Source organism: Staurois parvus, unplaced genomic scaffold, assembly GCF_062004578.1.
Source record: "Staurois parvus isolate SC_StPar_1 unplaced genomic scaffold, SC_StPar_1.0 ptg000652l, whole genome shotgun sequence".
Lineage (NCBI taxonomy): Eukaryota > Metazoa > Chordata > Amphibia > Anura > Ranidae > Staurois > Staurois parvus.
Window position 1 is genome coordinate 2,365,136 of NW_028318448.1, and position 17,719 is coordinate 2,382,854.

The following is a 17,719-nucleotide window of genomic DNA, read 5'->3' on the forward strand; positions in this document are numbered from 1 at the left end:
AGTCAAATATCACAAAAGCATAAAGAATGGATACACAAATAAAAAACAAACAATAATAGTAAATAATACGTGATACAAAGTCCTAAATATCACAAATGTATAAAAGGATACAAGTGTATAGAAGGGCATAAATGCTCAGAGGTTCTTGGATCAGAGATAGTGATTGAAAATATATAGTGTTAAAATTAAAAAGGTGTGGGGAGCATGACTAGTGCTCAAGCTAAATGGCTGCTCAGCCTGTGAGCTCCACTGCATCTGTCAGGGATCGCTGTCCCTGCCGCGATACACCGGGCGGCGCATGCGCAGGACACCGATGCATTCTAATCAGCGGGCAGTGGGACCCGGGCGATCGTGATGGCCGCGCATGCGCACTCGCGATTGCGGACACGCGCCTGGCACCAATGACAGTACAGGGCGGGCTATTTAAACGGGAATAGAGGTATGTCAAATTGCCATTTGGTCTTTTGTGCTCTGTTCCTGATACCTGATCCTGTGTTACTCTGTTGCCGACCTCTGCTTTGTACCTGACCCTGCTGATTGTATCCTGCTTAACCCTTGGCTTGCCTGACCATCCTTCTGTCTGACCCCTTTGTACCGCGCTGTCTGCTAGTTACTGAACCCGGCTTGTGACCTCGACCACTCTCTGCCTTCTCCTCTGGTACCTCGCTGCCCGCACGTTGCTGACCTGGCCCGCCTGACTACGCCTCCAGCCACCCAGACAATCCATCCCTCAGGGATTGTGCCTGGTTACCAGGTCTGCCAGCCTCTTCACAGCAGACTCCTTACCCCACACTCCTCTGACGGTGCTCTCTACCATTGTCGGACGTACTCAGGGGTCGCGACCTGGTCTCAGTCTGCTCCAAGTCCATCCCCACCATCAGGGGCCCCGGTGAATAAGCAGATTGGGACTTAGACCCCACGCCCTGAGGAAATCCGTGCTGTGGACCGATAGAGACGCCGCCAGGCAGATCGTGACAGCATGCCTGGTGCCAGTGCTCATCTACACAGCCTCAGCACAACCTGTTTGGCGTCACAGATTAACTGCACTCCTGGGACACAAAATGAGAAGACCTAAAAGGAAGAAAGGAAGAGAAGTGGGCTGAATAAAAAAAACCAGAAGGTCTCAGGAGGAGCTGTTGTACTAACTATCTGATGTAACTACAATGATCTCCCCTGCTGAGCTATTGTGTTCTGACATGTGGACTGCCCCCCACCACAACACACTGGTCAGCGCTCTCAGTCATTGGCTCAAAGCACTGATTGGTTGCCGATCAGCAGACCCTTTTGGGTCAAGCCCCTTCTACAGAAGCCGACTATACACATGGGCCAAATGTCAGATGGTTTTTATTGAATGTGCGTATGGGCCTTAATCTTACAGCCGACAAGTTCCTAAATACTACTACTAAAGAAGATCTTCCCCAACTTTGCAAGCGCTACTTCATAGGGAAGGAACCTATGATATTTGGAGGTGTCAGCACGATAACGAAAGAGAATATACATTCTTCTCCACCAGACACAATTCCTACACTAGGACTCACCTATTTTTAGTTGATTATTGGCTACTGTATTACAGAAAGTTATTGATTCTGCTATAAACTATCTAACATGGTCTGGCCAGACTGTAATTCCAATTACCATTTCTGATAGTCAGTCATCTTCACCAATATACAGTACCTCTAGCTCAATAATTATTTTGTAATGAAGATGCCTCACAACACATCCTACAAGATTATTTTTACTAATAATTAGTAATCGGTATCTGATCTATTTGTATTATGAATTGCTAATAAAGCATATATCTGTGGAATTATTTTGCAACTTTATGGTAAAACAAAAAGGCAGAGAAATCAGAGTATTGTCTGAAATCCACAATCTTAAATCTCAAAACAAATCTTGCCTTCATCAAAATATCTCCTCTGCTTAACTTAAAGAATATGTAAAATCCAACATTTCATATTCCTGATATGTGCCTGCTGTACCATGTACTTGTTTTAAAAAGTATCCTGTTCTCTTTGAATTGCTTCCTTTTTGTGAATTCCCTGGTCTTCCTCTCCATCCCTCTTCTTTGCTGATTACACTAGGCATGAGAGCACAGAGTGGTCAGTTTTCTAGCTGTGCTGGGAACTCAGTATGCTCTCCTCCAATGATCAGACTTGTGCTCACATGACCTCTGTGCACATCCTTTCACTGAAAAAAAATCAGTGTACTGCAGTTTCTCCTCCCCAGATATATTGCCGCTGAGAACAGAGGGTATGTGATCGCTTATAAAAAAGGGGGGAAAAGGTGTTTTTAATGTTTTTATATCTATACACAAATGTTTTGCCTTTCATTTCTACTTTAAACTGAATGGGTTATTTAACACAATGAGGGTTTACAGTCACATTAAGCTCAGAAATGAATTGCATTCCATGTTGCTATGCTAATTTGATTAATTTTCTTAGAAAGTAAAACTTAACTACTACTGTGGCACTAAAGAGGGCAAAGCCACTCACTCAAAAACTAAAATTTTGCATCTTTTTCCTCTTTTAGATCAACTTAATTACCAATCCCCCAAGAGATAGCAGATTAATTTGCTATATATTATGGCTCTCAACATACTGAAGTTACTATATCTAATTTTCTTGCTACACTGACACTACATGCACTCCATAGGATGCTACCTGCAGAATATGCCATGTAATTCACTATGCCAAGACCAACAAAGTGCCTTCTTTGGTATTGTCCTTCAAATTGTATTTTCTTGGGCACTATGTTCACAGCCATACTAGCATTATAATCATTCCTATCAGTCCAAGTACAATATATACTTCCAACATGTTATCAAGAAATTTCTCTATCACTACTGGCACTCAGCAAGGGTGTGCACTTTCCTCTTTAATTTTCAACTAGTTAATTGAACCTCTAGCTGAATCTATTTGATTTAACCTTGATATATCTGGATTTACTTTTGGCGCTAAAATATTTATTTTTGCTTATCTTAGGGCGTACAAATCTGGCTACTACCCTGGCAGTGGCTTGCTATATTTTAGCCCTGTTTAGTAAAATTTCCTATTAAAAGGCTAACTCATCTAAATCCTATAATTTGAATATGGGGATTAATCAATCTCTTAGCAAATGTTTACAAGCAGTGTTTCCTTATGTCTGGAAGTATATAGGGAATTCCTATTTGGGTTTAACCTTAACTAGCATCACTTCTACTTTGGCAGACCAGAATGATAAAACTGTCATAGATAAGTTGTCTACAAATCTTTCACATCTAGTAAAATATGAACTCGCATAGTCCAGTCATTTGACTACCTTTAAAATGTTTATATTACTTTAATTTCTATATGTTTTTAGAACACACACAATACCTATTAAATCATCTTACTTCACCACCTTGCAATCAATGACCAGGAAATTAAAATGGCTCAAAGGCATAGAGTGATGTGCTTATTGCCACCCAATCAGACATAAAAGAGTAGGAAGCATTGGCTATGTGGACCTTTGAGATTACTATGCAGCAACAGTTCTAGGCCAACTTAATTACTGGTTTACATCCCCATATGATATCTTATGGTGTGATATTTAATAACATCTAATACTCACAAATGAACGACTTTCATTTCTCTTAGCTAGTGTTTGACACTACATTCTTACTCACCAGCTTGCCCAAACAATCAAGGCATTTTGGAAAAATCTATGTTCAGTTTCTACAGAGGGTGCCCTAACACATCCCCTTCCTATATCAATAACAGCCCTTATGGCTCTCATACCTTACTTGTCTATTTCCAATTGGAGTTAAAAAGGTATAATTCTTACACAAGATCTCGACAAAGAGAGTGCACCCCAAAAAAATTAGATGCTAATTCAGGTATATAACCTTTTGAATATGAAAATGTTTATGTACCTCCAAAAATCCCAACTTTGAATTTAAACAATGATAACTATCCCCAAATTAGCATGGCATTTTCACCTACTGACTAGATCAAAGGGTTAACATTGTTCTATAATATTTTTCAAGACAAGCTACTATTCACAAAATCTTCAACTTCTGAAAAGTGAGAGCAGATCTCAAAGTGTCCTTTAATATCCACATCTACTAGCTGGAAACTAATGCAGAAAATAACCTGTGATGGTATTTGACTCCCTATTGTTTGGCCAAGTTCTCTTCTAACCACAGTCCCCTCTGCTGTACAGGCAACTTACTAGTTTATGGTCTTGTCAAATTGGTAGTTATTGGCACAAAGTTTTTCAACTAATTTTTGATTAACTATCCCTAGATATTAGAAAAAAGATCTCCCTCCTAATCTATCTGAACTCATTCAAATCCACTATACTTATGAAAGAATGGTAGCTATGGTAGCTATGCAATAGGATAGAATGAATATGTTTGAAAACTATTGGAAACCGTGGACCCACTGGATTAGTGCTAATTGAGTATATTAATTAATAATGAATCTCACTAGGTCATTACATACCAAACCTAAACTTTTTCTCTTTTAACTCCTTTTCCTTTTGTTTTGTTCACAAGTTTACACTACTTTCGTTTATGAATACAGTATCTCCATCCTACACAGTTTAATGTTAGACTGACTTCATATTCTATGCAACTTATCATTGATACCTATACTACATACAAGTCTTGAATTACTATTCACTATTTTATGCTTAGGAATCAGTATATACAGTATGTTATTGACAATCTACTGTACTTGTAATGCATATTATCTGTATCTAACATTTTGTTTGTTGAAAACCAAACAAAACCTATTGAAAATGTGTATATTTCTCTAATGAAAAATAAAAAAGATAAAAAAATGTATAATTAAAGATGGTATGATAAAAAATAAAAAATAGAAATAATAATTAATAAAGTGTGGGTACTATTTTAGACTGGCCTGTGACAGTGGGTGTGGTTAGAAGCAGACCTAAAACCAATAAAGTGAGTATGAGGCTTTCAGTACTGTAGAAGATTAATAAGAGATCAGTAAGTGAAGGGGCACAAAAAAAAATCCAAAAACAAACCCCCCCCCCAAATAAAAACAAATACTCAATGGGGGTCAAATGTAATTGGACAAAATTAACATGATCATAAATAAAATGTAAAGTTTTTATATTTTATTGAGAATCCTTTACTGGCAATGACTGCCTGAAGTCTTGAACTCATGGATATTACCAAAGACTGGGTTTCCTCCTTTCTGATGCTTTGCCAGGCTCTAACTGCAGCTGTCTTTCTGTTGTTCTTTGTTTGTGGGTCTTTCTGCCTTTAGTTTTGCCTTCAGCAAGTGAAATGCATGTTCAATTGAGTTGAGATCAGATGATTGACTCAGCCATTGCAGAATATTCCACTTATTCCAACTTTGCTGCATTTGGCTGAATCTAGGCGGACAGTCTACTGTATCTCTAAACATTGCAGAATTCATCCGGCTGCTTCTGTCTTGTCACATCATCAATAAACACTAATGACCCAGTGCCACTGGAAGCATTGCATGCCCATACCAACACTCTGCCTCCACCATGTTTTACAGATGATGTTGTGTGCTTTGGATCATGAGCTGTTCCAAGCCTTCTCCACACTTTTTTCTTCCCATAATTCTGGTACAGATTAATCTTAGTTTCATCTGTCCAAAGAATGCATTTCCAGAACTGGTCTGGCTTTTTTAGATATTTTTTGGTAAAGTTTAATCTGGCTTTTCTATTCTTCAGGTTTATGAATGGTTTGCACCTTGTGGTGAACCCTCTGTATTTGCTCTCGTGGAGTCTTCACTTGATTGCAGACTTTGACAATGAAACGCACACCTCCTGGAGAGTGTCCTTCACTTGTCTAGATGTTGTGAATGGGTTTTTATTTACCATAGAGGGGATCCCTCGATCATCCACCACTGTTGTCTTCTGTGGAGATCTATGCCTTTTTATGTTGCTGAGCTCACCAGTGCGTTCTTCTTTCCTCAGAATGTACCAAACTGTTTATTTAGCCACTCCTAATGTTGCTGCCAGTGGTGGACTGACAACTCATGGGGCCCCCGGGCAATAGGGGATCATGGGGCCCCTGTGTCCTTGCCCACACCCAAAAGCCTATGAAAAAGCCAATGAAAGGTACCAGGGGCATCTCATGGGGCCCCCTACTGACCCCGGGCCCTCGGGCACCGCCCGAGTGCTCGAATGGTCAGTCCGCCCCTGGTTGCTACTATCTCTCTGATGGATTTGTTTCAAGCCTTACAATGACCTGTGTGCATGGACAGCTCCTTTAAAAGCATGATGTAGGTTCACAGCAATAGATTCCAAATGCAAACACCACACTTAGAATCAACTCCAGACCTTTTACCTGCTTAATTGATGAAGAAATGACAAAGAAAAAGCCCACACCTGGCCATGAAACAGCTTTTCATTCAATTGTCCAATTACTTTTGGTCCCATGAAAAAGGGGGATGGCTACTCTTAGGAGCTGTAATTCCTAAACCCTTCCTCCAATTTGGATGTACATACCCTCAAATTAAACCTGAGAGTGTGCACTTTCAGCCCATATCCATTATATAACTATGTATAAAATCAAGCACCTAGGCATGCAGACTGCTTCTACAAACGTTTGTGAAAGAATGAGTTGCTCTCAGGAGCTTAGTGAATTCAACCATGGTACCGTGATAGGTTGCCACCGTCCATGAAATTTCCTTGCTACAAAATATTCCACGCTCAACAGTTAGTAGTATTATAACTAAGTGAAAACAACTGGGAACAACAGCAACTCAGCCATCAAGGGGTAGGTCACATAAAATGACAGAGCTGGGTCAGCGTATGTTGAAGCGCACAGTGCCAACTGTTTGCAGAGTCAATAGCTAAAGACCTCCAAACTTTGTCTGGCCTTCAGATTAGCACAACAACATTGCGTAGAGAGTTTGCACGGCAGAGCAGCTGAATCCAAGCCTTACATCACCAAGTGCAATGCAAAGTGTCGGATGCAGTGATGTAAAGTACACCGCCACTGGACTCTAGAGCAGTGTAGACGTGACTTCTGGAGTGACGAATCAAACTTCGCTGCCTGTCAATCTGATGGACGTGTCTGGGTTTGGTGGTTGCCAGGAGAACAGTACCTGCCTGGCTGCATTGTGCCAAATATAAAGTTTGGTGGAGGGGGATTATGGTGTGGGGTTGTTTTTCAGGGGTTGAGCTTGGCCCCTTAGTTCCAGTGAAGGGAACTCTTAAGGCATCAGCATACTAAGACATTTTGGACAGAGTTTAGGGATGGCACCTTCCTTCCAACTGAGCACCAGTGCACAAAGCAAGGTCCATAAAGACATGGATGAGCGAGTTTGGGGTGGAGGAGTTTGACTGGCCTGCACAGAGTCCTGACCTCAACCTGATAGAACACCTTTGGGATGAATTAGAGTGGAGATTGCGAGCCGGGCCTTCTCGTCTGACATCAGTGCCTGACCTCACAAATGCGCTTCTGGAAGAATGGTCAAACATTCCCATAGACACATTCCTAAACCTTGTAGACAGCCTTCTCAGAAGAGTTGAAGCTGTTATAGCTACAAAGGGTGGGCCAACTCAAAATTGAACCCTGCAGACTAAGACTGGAATGCCATTAAAGTTCATGTGCATGTAAAGGCAGGCGGCCCAATACTTTTGGCTATATAGAGTATATATGAGGGCAGGGAATGACTTTGAATAAAAAAAGACAGTACCAAACTGGTATGTGGCAATATGTTTTGGATATCCGAGTGATGGGAGGGTGTGGTTAACTAGAGGGGACATGGTTTTTTTTCTGGTTTGGAGCACTGGATTCAAATTGATACAGGCTTTATGTTTTGTTTCACGTGTATATTTTGGGTTTGTATCAAGAATGTGGGGAGGCAGCATCCCATTTTATATATATATATATATATATATATATATATATATATATATAATATTGTTGTGTTAACTGAGATCAGATTGCCTTACTATCCTGTGGGTATAGGCTACTGGGGGGAAAGTGAGCTGCTGTGTCTCCAAGGAGACTCTACATCTTTGTTTACATTTACCGGTAAGTGGTGGAATGGACATGCCAGTGGATAGGCAGGATTTTTGTTTAGTCAGCCAGTGTCACTCCTCATGATTGACTAGGATCTGCATCACTGGATGACATGATAGACAATGGAGTACACTGTGGGACAATGTTTAGCTTTTGAGGGCATTTGACCTAGTATGGTTCAGGAAGAGGGGACAGCACACTTACCCCCACTTTCCTGGCCTGTCAGGCTGCATGCACAGATAAGGCTACAATTGATTTTAGTGCAGGCATTGATTTTAGTGGTGAAGCACACTTTTTTCTTGTTGGGTTTTTTCTTTGTGTAAGGGTTATTTCCTTAAAGATGGGTCTGGTATGGATTTTAGGACACGCACCTTTTGTTTTTGTACATTTTCCAGAAGCCACTTTATTTACATCCAGCTATCAGCCAGGAATCCTTGGCTGACAGCTGAGCTGAATGGGATAGATGGGGATTTGTTATTGGTTGTTGGTACTCTGCCAGCTGCTGGCTTCCTAACAACCAGTCTGAAAGAAGGTGTCACAGCTATCAGCGGTAGTAATAGGGTAGCTAAATGTTCCTGTTGCAGATGGAAGTTTGGCTTGGCTGAACACCCATTTAGTTTGCCTTTTTACTGAACCTCTGAACAAGCTACATTCAGACTGAACGTGGGTTTGGGACAAAAAAATCACAGTTGAAAACAGAATGGGGGTCCCAGCCTATGCATTTTGCACTTTTACTATAAGCTGTGAACTTAAATAGCTTACTGTGAACTGTGTGCAATTTAGTGAAGAACACATTTTGACCTTACCACTGTCAGGGCAGGAGCTGAGGAACGGACAGGCAGGCTTAACAATGTAACGCACTGGCTGACGACAACCACCACCCACAGACCGAAGTCCCTCAGGGCGCGGAGTCTAAGTCCCAGGCTGCCCTTCACCAGGGCCCCTGATGGTGGGGATGGACTTGACGCAGCCAGGAACCAGGTCGCGGCCCCCGAGACACCTCAGCTGCGGTAATGGCCGCCGCCAATGGCGTGTAGCTGGTGGAAGAAACAAAAGAGTAGTCAGACAAGCCGGGGTCAACAACAACAGGACAAAACAGTACAGGACAGCAGACGAGAATCACAGGTCACAAGCCGGGTTCAGCAACAGAGGGTCAGATCAAAGGAGAATACAAAGAATAGTCAAGTCACAAGCCGAATCAGAATACCAGGAGAGTCACGAGAGTCAGAACAGAGTAATAGTAACACAAAGACACAAGACACAAGTGCAAAGAGCATGTGCGGGCCACAGGCTTATATGTCATCAGCCACGCCCCTCTGGGGGGTGGACCTCAGAGACCTGAAGGCATAAAAAGGATTCCCATCATGCACAGCAGAATCCAAGATGGACGCCAGCACATGGAGTAACATAACCTCAGGGAAAAGGTAGGACCTTGACAACCACTTTTCCTGTGTGCTCTTCTAGTACCAACTGAAATATAAAATCCAGCAAGATGCATCAAGTATAAATACTCAACATCTTTACCCGATTAAAAATTCAGATACTGATAATGGTAGCATTCATACTATGACAGTGTAATCAAACTGCACCTGTCATGAGAGGAGTATGGGGGCATCCAAGTTCAGGAATTAGGGTTAAGGATTAAAATTAAGGTCAGGGTTAGTATTTATGAAGTCCAGTGAGAGGTTAGGTTTTAGAGTTTAGGCTATGTTAATTTGAAGTGTCAGGTTAAGAGTTTATTTATTTTATACGGTATATCACTATCAATTTAGGCAGCGCTTTACATATATATTGTACATTCACATCAGTCCCTAACCATCAAGGGGTGTACAATTTAAGGTCCCCAGTTCAAACCACATCCAATCTGCATATATGTGAATCTGCACTGGCAGTGCAACGGACATATGTGAACAGGCACCATAGGAGGCAATGGTATGTCACATGTCATGCGGATTGGATGCAGTTCAAACCACATCAAATCCGCTTATATGTGAATGGGCACTGAATCTGCACTGGCTGTGCACTGGACATATGTGAGCAGGCACCATAGGAGGCAATGGTATGTCACATGTCATGCGGATTGGATGCAGTTCAAACCGCATCAAATCCGCTTATATGTGAATGAGCACTGAATCTGCACTGGCTGTGCACTGGACATATGTGAACAGGCACCATAGAAAGCAATGTTATTTCACATGTCATGCAGTTTGAACCGCATCCAATCTACATATATGTGAACGGGCACTAAAAATACCCAGTAGTGTCAGACTGCTGGCATTGCTGAATAGAGAACAAGTCCTGATAATGTCACTTGTTTATGCAAAGCTGAGTACAGTATGGGAACATTTACAGTTCATTGCCTGATTAGACAGAGACTTGTTGCAACCTCACAGCTGGGAGTTGTCTGGTATTGCGGTTCAGTTGGTTCTGTCTGTATTTGTTATTGTTTCAAAGTCTAAAAATGTTTTACTCGTATTTAGAAAGCACAACATTTGGACAATGATAAACGAATGACAAGAATGATATAAACTGTACAGAAAGGTCTTACAGAGCACACCCTGGGAGAACAGCATGTCTCCAGCTGTGCAACTTTTAACAGTCACCTGGAAAAGGATTATGTTTTCAGAAGATCGTGCAGTTACTTTCTTTGGGTTTAAATAGGTAAGAGATTATTTCATGAAAATGAATCTGTGTTTAATGTGATGAAGCTGTCATTTCTGTAGGAGAGCAACACTTTTTTTTTAAATATAGTGAAATGGAGGAAATTTCTTTACCAACTGGATGGATCATTTGGTTCTATAAACACATACAATTCAGCATTTTTAAATGTAGCGGGTGCGTGGTTGAGTCATGGGAGATTTTCAACAAGTAAAAACAGTTAAAGTTATATTTTTTATTTTAAGTTCCTTCAATATTACTAAAGCTGGCCACACATGAATAGAAATTTGGCTGGTTCATAGGAACGAGCCAAATTTTGATTCATGTATGGATGTTCCTGGTGGAAATTGTTTACTCGATCAGAGCTGCAATGCTGATCAGTGTATTATGACTGTGGGGAAGTCCCACTGTCAGAATACAATGACACAATGACACAGAAGGGAGATTTCCTGTATCCTCCTTGGGTATGTGGATGGGGGATTTAGTACAGTTGGCTGAATGAAAAACTGTACCATGTATGGTCTTATTATCAGTATAGCTGTTGCCTTTTATTGTTTAACCACATTCCCGCTGCCCTATAACAGATATACTGCTACAGGGCGGCAGGGGTGAACAAAATAAAGTATATACTGTATATACTTGATTTTACATTTCGGGTAGGGGGTGTGCAGCTGTCAATCACCGGGTCCTGGTCGGTGATTACTTGCCGACACCTGGTGATTGCCGAGCACCTTCGACAGGGGGGAGAACTGTTTGTAAACAAAACAGTTTTCCTCCCTGTCAGCTCATGCACACTGCTTTGCATGGCTGTGCATAGCACAGCCATGCAAAGCAGTGTGCTTACAGTGAAGCACAAACACACAGCCCCTAGTAAAACAGCACACAGTTAACCCTTTGATTGCCCCACATGTTAACCCTTTCCTGCCCAGTGCCATTAGTACAGTGTCAGTGCTTTTTATTAGCACTGATCACTGTATTGATGTCACTGGAGATGTCAGTGACACCAAGTCATTTCCCCCCAGTGTCAGAATGCCCTCCGCAGTCCCGCTATAAGTTGCTGATCGCCACCATTACTAGTAAACATTTTTATATATACCGTCATTTGTAAACACTATAACTTTCACGTAAACCAATTAATTTACACGTATTAGGATTTCTTTTAGCAAAGACATGTCGCAGAATACATTTTGGCCTAAATTTATGAAGAAATTAGAGTTGTAAAAATTTTTTACTGAAAATGTTTAACAGTAAAAATCTAAAATATTGTATGTTTCTCAAAAGTGTCAGTCTTTTTTTTTATAGCACAAAAAATAAAACCCACACAGGCGATCAAATACCACCAAAAGAAATCTCTATTTGTGGAAAAAAGGACATAATTTTCATTTGGGTGCAGCATTGCATGACTGCGCAATTGTCAGTTAAAGTAACACAGCACGGTAACGCAAAAAATGACCTGGTCAGGAAGGGGGGTAAATCCTCAGGAGGGCAAGTGGTTAATAATCATTTGAATTTACAAAATATATAAAAGGCGAGCATTGGGTAAATATAAGTAAATATATGTTCAACCAATGAAATAATGTATAAACAAGTAAATATAATGAAAACCAATGTAAGCAATAAAACCAACAAATAAAGTCCTTCCACAAATAGATCTGTGTGTCTAATTCCACACAGTACTTAAAAGATCTGGTGAATGTTACGCCACCACTATGCACTCACCAGAATGCTACTTGTACAGTAACAGTACCCAAAGATCAATGCATACAACTCCCCAAAGTCCACAGGATCGATAACCTCTTAGGAGAAATGATCACCACACGGAGCCCAAAAGACGGTTCATAGTGCAGTATTTTATTAAGTTATATTAAAAACATTCCACACAGAAAACATCAATGTAAAAGGGAAGTTAGCCACATACCAAAATGGCAGCCTTTCTGGAGCATGGACATGGCGGCGTGACATCAGCACCTAGTCTCCACCCAACGTGTTTCATGCACACGCACGACCTCAGGGGTACACCCATCATTCGAATTTGTTTTTCCATAATAAATAGGTTTAACAAATTCTATCATGAGCCTTAAAGAAAGCATGGATCATACAATGAACATAAGCAGAGTTAAGCTCTGTATAGAGATAAAGAGAGGATGAAGGGAGTTGAAGGTTGAGTTCAACAATGATAGGTTAGTGGCACACAAGTCTCTGGAAGTTGCAGTTTCAAAATACTTAGGATGATAATAAAGCTACATCCAGTTAAGAGAGAGATGATAGGAATGGACTTGCAGGTCTTTGGTTTGACAATCCCTTGCCTATTGGTCTTGAAAATTGCCAATTGGTTTTTTTTTCATGATTCACCCCTCCTAGACCTCAATGGGGTTTGAATTTTATTTTGCAATTTTAGGACTTAATTTTATTGCAAAGCTACATTGGTCCAGCTTGGACCAAAGGTAAGTATACTATGCACATTTCATACCTGTGCGACCACTCTGGAAGTGGAGAATCACTGTAGTCAGCACTACTACAATGATTGCCAAGGTCTTCGGGATCCAGTATCAGAGAACCCTTTGTATTCAATGAAAAAAATTACAAGTAGCTCTGTGAATGGTGGCACAGGAATGGAAAACTGTAGTAATGCTGACTACTATAGAGATTCTCCACTCTCACGGGCATAGAATATGTATGAATGCTTATTTTATGCAATAAGAACCATGCCTGGAGTTCAGCTTTAAGACATTTATTTGCAAAATTTTTGTTGTATAGCATAATATACTTGAATCTTAATTTCTTAAATTCTGCTTCTATTTCACAAAAAAGCATTAGGTTTACAACTAAGTTAAAACATTTTAATGTAAACCTTTTGTTGTAGGCTATATTAGCTGAGGTTAGGTATATCTGTAGCATTCTATGATATAACACTACATAGTAAAACCCTGAGCAGGTTGATGTAGATAAAATAACACACAATACATACTGTACTAAAGGCAATTTAAAATATCAAAGCACTTACTGATTCTAGTTTGAGCCTCATTTGTTTGAGGTCAAATGTAACCCATGGGATGCTATGAAGCTGGCTATAAACGTATATATAAAGCTTTTTGATATAAAAAAAAATCATACCTGGCATAAATTGCACTTAGCTATTCAAATATGAATTCAAATGCAATCGATCTTTTAGAATGTCAACCATTCACAAACTGGGGATAGTTTTAAATAATCAAATTTATGACTGGTATTTTTCTGTATGAACAGCATAAAGGGTCCTGGGGTGCTATAGTTCTCCAGACTCTTCACTGAAGTAAATAACCTTTTTCTAAATTAGGAAGGAGCTTCTGTGTGCATACTGAATGCAACATCAATTCACTAAAACTTCAAACAACCTGTTGGTGAACCAGAATGTCATACCAGGACTAAATGGTAAGCTTTTATATTTGCCTGGAGGTCCACTTCAAGCTTCCTCCTGTGCATATTGACTAACAGTTATATGACAAGAAAATTGAAAGAAGTTCTCTCGAGAATTTAAGATTTTTACAAGAGCTGTTAATCCATTCATAGAGTATTACTTTATTTTCTGGCATCCTTAACATCTTGAAGTACTCCATTTGCTAGTTCAGAGTGCAGCCAAGAGGATATAATTCTATTATGAATAATGTTATTTATTACATTTTTATTCCAAGCATTAGAGCTCATCTAGGCTCACTCAATAAAACGAGCCTAAGCAGCATTTTAATATTATTTAAATATAAATTTTTCCCACATTTTAATAGCTGTACATGTTACACATAACTTAACAAAATATGTGGAAGTTTTTACATCAAACCCTTTCCCTGAAGGAGCACATAGTCTAATGTTCCTTTCATACTAGGGCCACATTTGTGAAGAAGCCAATCAACCTACTTGTATATGATTGAATTGTAGGACAAAACCCAGGTAGATCATACCAAAACTATACTGTTCCAGGTGTAATTAAAGACTCAGAACTGCAAGTTAAGGCTGCTAATCATTTGGCTACCATGCTATATATTATAAAAGTAATTTAATATTTTACAAACCATTTTTAAGTAAAGTGTGTAATTACATATGCAAATAGAGGCAAACACGTGCTCATTAAATAGGCAGACTTTGCTTCCAGCTGATTCTCTGACGTTACTAATAAGGTCTGTCTTAATGAAAACAGCAGACTCTTTATATATATATATCCAAAGTCTATCTTCTGGAGAGGTTGGAGAAAGAGTGTCTGACTTCAATGTAAAGTTTTCGGACAGCACCCTAATGGCATTTAGAAGTTACTAAAACTGCCAGTTGTATACACCAATCCAGAAGTTCAGAAGTAGCTTGAATTGCTTTGAAATGCATTGAAGGTGCTATAATCAGTTTCAGGACAAGGTCATCCAGCCCCCAGGGTGAACATGCCAAACTGCACCCCCCCCCCCACTCCCCTTGTGTTGTGCATGACCAATTAGCTTACCCACACCTGATCATTATCACAATGTATACAACGCAAAGATCATAACTGAAAAATGTAAAAAGTGCAAGGGTCAGGAGCAAAAATAATGTACAGAGTGCATGGGTAAGGAATATATTATATACAATGTGCAAGAGTGGGCAAACTACAGTGTGCAGACATGAGGAGTATATAGGCCCTAGTGCACAGCAGTACCCCCTGTGAGGCATTTCACACCTACATATACAGTACACACACATACTGTACAACACACACATATACATAAAATTACCTATTTATGATGTTCTATTTTTTAATAAAGGTTTAAATCTCAGCTCCAGGAAAAGTAAAAAAAATCCACCCTTGCAGTGTAGCCTCCTGTACTGTATTGGGTTAAATGCTCAACTATACCAGCCATAGATGAAGCGATCTTCCTTCCTGCAACTATGCAGGAAAGGATATTGCTCAATTCCCCCATCTATCTCCCATGGGAATCTCTCCTGCGGAGCCATTGTGTTCTCCCGGCAGGGTTGGGAGAGGTGGGGGAGCTGTCCCCACTGGGAGAACACAGTGATCCCTGCTAGTGGCTATAATGGCTGCTAACAATAATCGCATGTGAAATTCGACAAGCTGGTTGTACCCAAGTTGATTGATCAATCAGCTTGGGTACATTCAGCCTGCTCATACATGGTTCAGCAGGAACCAGCCGAGATTCGAACCATCTATGGCTGGCTTTAGTCTAGGGACAGGGGAATAGGGAAAAACTACTTAAACTAACACACGTGTGTAGTTTTTTTTTGTTCAGCCTAATGCCCCGTACACTTGATGAGAATATTGGACGAATGATCGTCCGTTATTTTTGGCTTGCTAGTCTCATATCGAAAGTGAAGTGTTTATGTATTTGTATTCTGTTTTCGGATGACAACTGTACTGAATAAATGCAAATTGTACAATCTGGTATCGTATGAGAAAAATGTTTGTGCTTGTCGCTCCAAATAATTTCAGACAAAAGCTGTGTACTAACAAACAGATTATTGTACGATAACTTTAAAAGCTTTTTTTTTTTTGTATGATTTTCTGATTGTGTGTACTATGCTTAAGGACTGCAATAAACAATAATTAATCCAAATAATCAGTGAATTATCCCATATGTGCTCTATATAGCAGTGTCCAATTGAATTCTAAGAATTATGAAAAAAAGTGAAAAATTGATACAATGTCCCACTCAAAGTCACTCTTTGTATTGTTTGAAGATCCTCACAAGTCAGCTCTCACTCAGATCCAAAAAACAGAATCCCAAAAGCGTTATAAGATACAATTTAGTCTCCTTGTCTCCACTCTCCAATCTCATCCCCTCCTGGTATCATCAGCCAGTTCCCTGGTCCTCCGAGTCTTTCTTGGAAATGCGCGATTGTCATTGTATACATGTAAGCTGATATATTAAAGTATATTTTAAAGATATTTTACGGATTTACACTATTATTGTCCCTTATTTCCTGGATGGATCGGAGTGACCAGGGAACTGGCTGATGATACCAGGAGGGGATGAGATTGGAGAGTGGAGACAAGGAGACTAAATTGTATCTTATAACGCTTTTGGGATTCTGTTTTTTGGATCTGAGTGAGAGCTGACTTGTGAGGATCTTCAAACAATACAAAGAGTAACTTTGAGTGGGACATTGTATCAATTTTTCACTTTTTTTCATAATTCTTGGAATTCAATTGGACACTGCTATATAGAGCACATATGGGATAATTCACTGATTATTTGGATTAATTATTGTTTATTGCATTACTGAGTGAGTAGGGTTTATATCACTAGAGGGGGGAGGATTCTTTTTAGAAAATTATTTTTGATGTGTGTAACTTTCTAGGGTGGAAAGTGGTTTCTATTTGGAATTGGTTAGTTGGCAGGGGTTTTGAGGATTCTACCACTTTTATTTATATATTTAGGCTTAAGGACTGAATTAAAAAAAAATGATTCCTGCAGCTACATGCAGAACATCCCTCCCCCCCCAGACATTTTATTTTGACAGCGGGGACTCTCCTCTGTCAGAATACACTGATGTGCCTGTTGTACCATGTACTTGTATGAAATAGTATCCTGTTGTCTTTGTATTGCTTCCTTTGTGTGAGATATCTGGCGAACCTACCAGTCCCTCTACTTTCCTATTAAAAATTGACCACACTAAGCAGAAGAGCACAGTGTGGTCAACTCTCTAGCCTGCTTTCCTGTAATGATCAGACTTGTCCTGACACCCCCCGCACAGCCTTTTACTGGGCAATTAAAGTGATAATAAAGGCTGCCTTTTTTAATAACAAACATTACATACTTACCTGCTTTGTGCAGTGGTTTTGCATAGATCAGCCCCTATCCTCCTCCTCCTGCAAAGTGCTCCCTTAGCAAGCAGCCTTCCAGACACAGAGCATGGCTTGGCCCCACCCCACTTCCACTCTCTCCTTATTGGCCCACTGGCTGTGGTTGACAGTAGCCAATGGCTCCAGCTGTTGTCTCAGCCAATGAAGAGGGAGAGACCCCGGAGAGTCGAGGCTCTTATGCACATCACTGGATCAAGAGGGGTCTCAGATGATTATTGCGGAAACTTGGGGGAAGGAGCTGCTGCACACAG

The 17,719-nt window shown here is 40.3% G+C and overlaps 1 long non-coding RNA gene across 1 annotated transcript in view; it reads left to right on the top strand.

Moving 5' to 3' along the window:
* Positions 1-10,534: 10,534 nt before the first annotated feature.
* Positions 10,535-17,719, top strand: part of LOC149448871 (uncharacterized) — a 29,998-nt gene continuing 22,813 nt past the window's right edge. The window contains exon 1 of the long non-coding RNA XR_016315481.1: positions 10,535-10,654. This is a non-coding gene — a long non-coding RNA (uncharacterized LOC149448871). The remainder of the gene's footprint in view (positions 10,655-17,719) is intronic.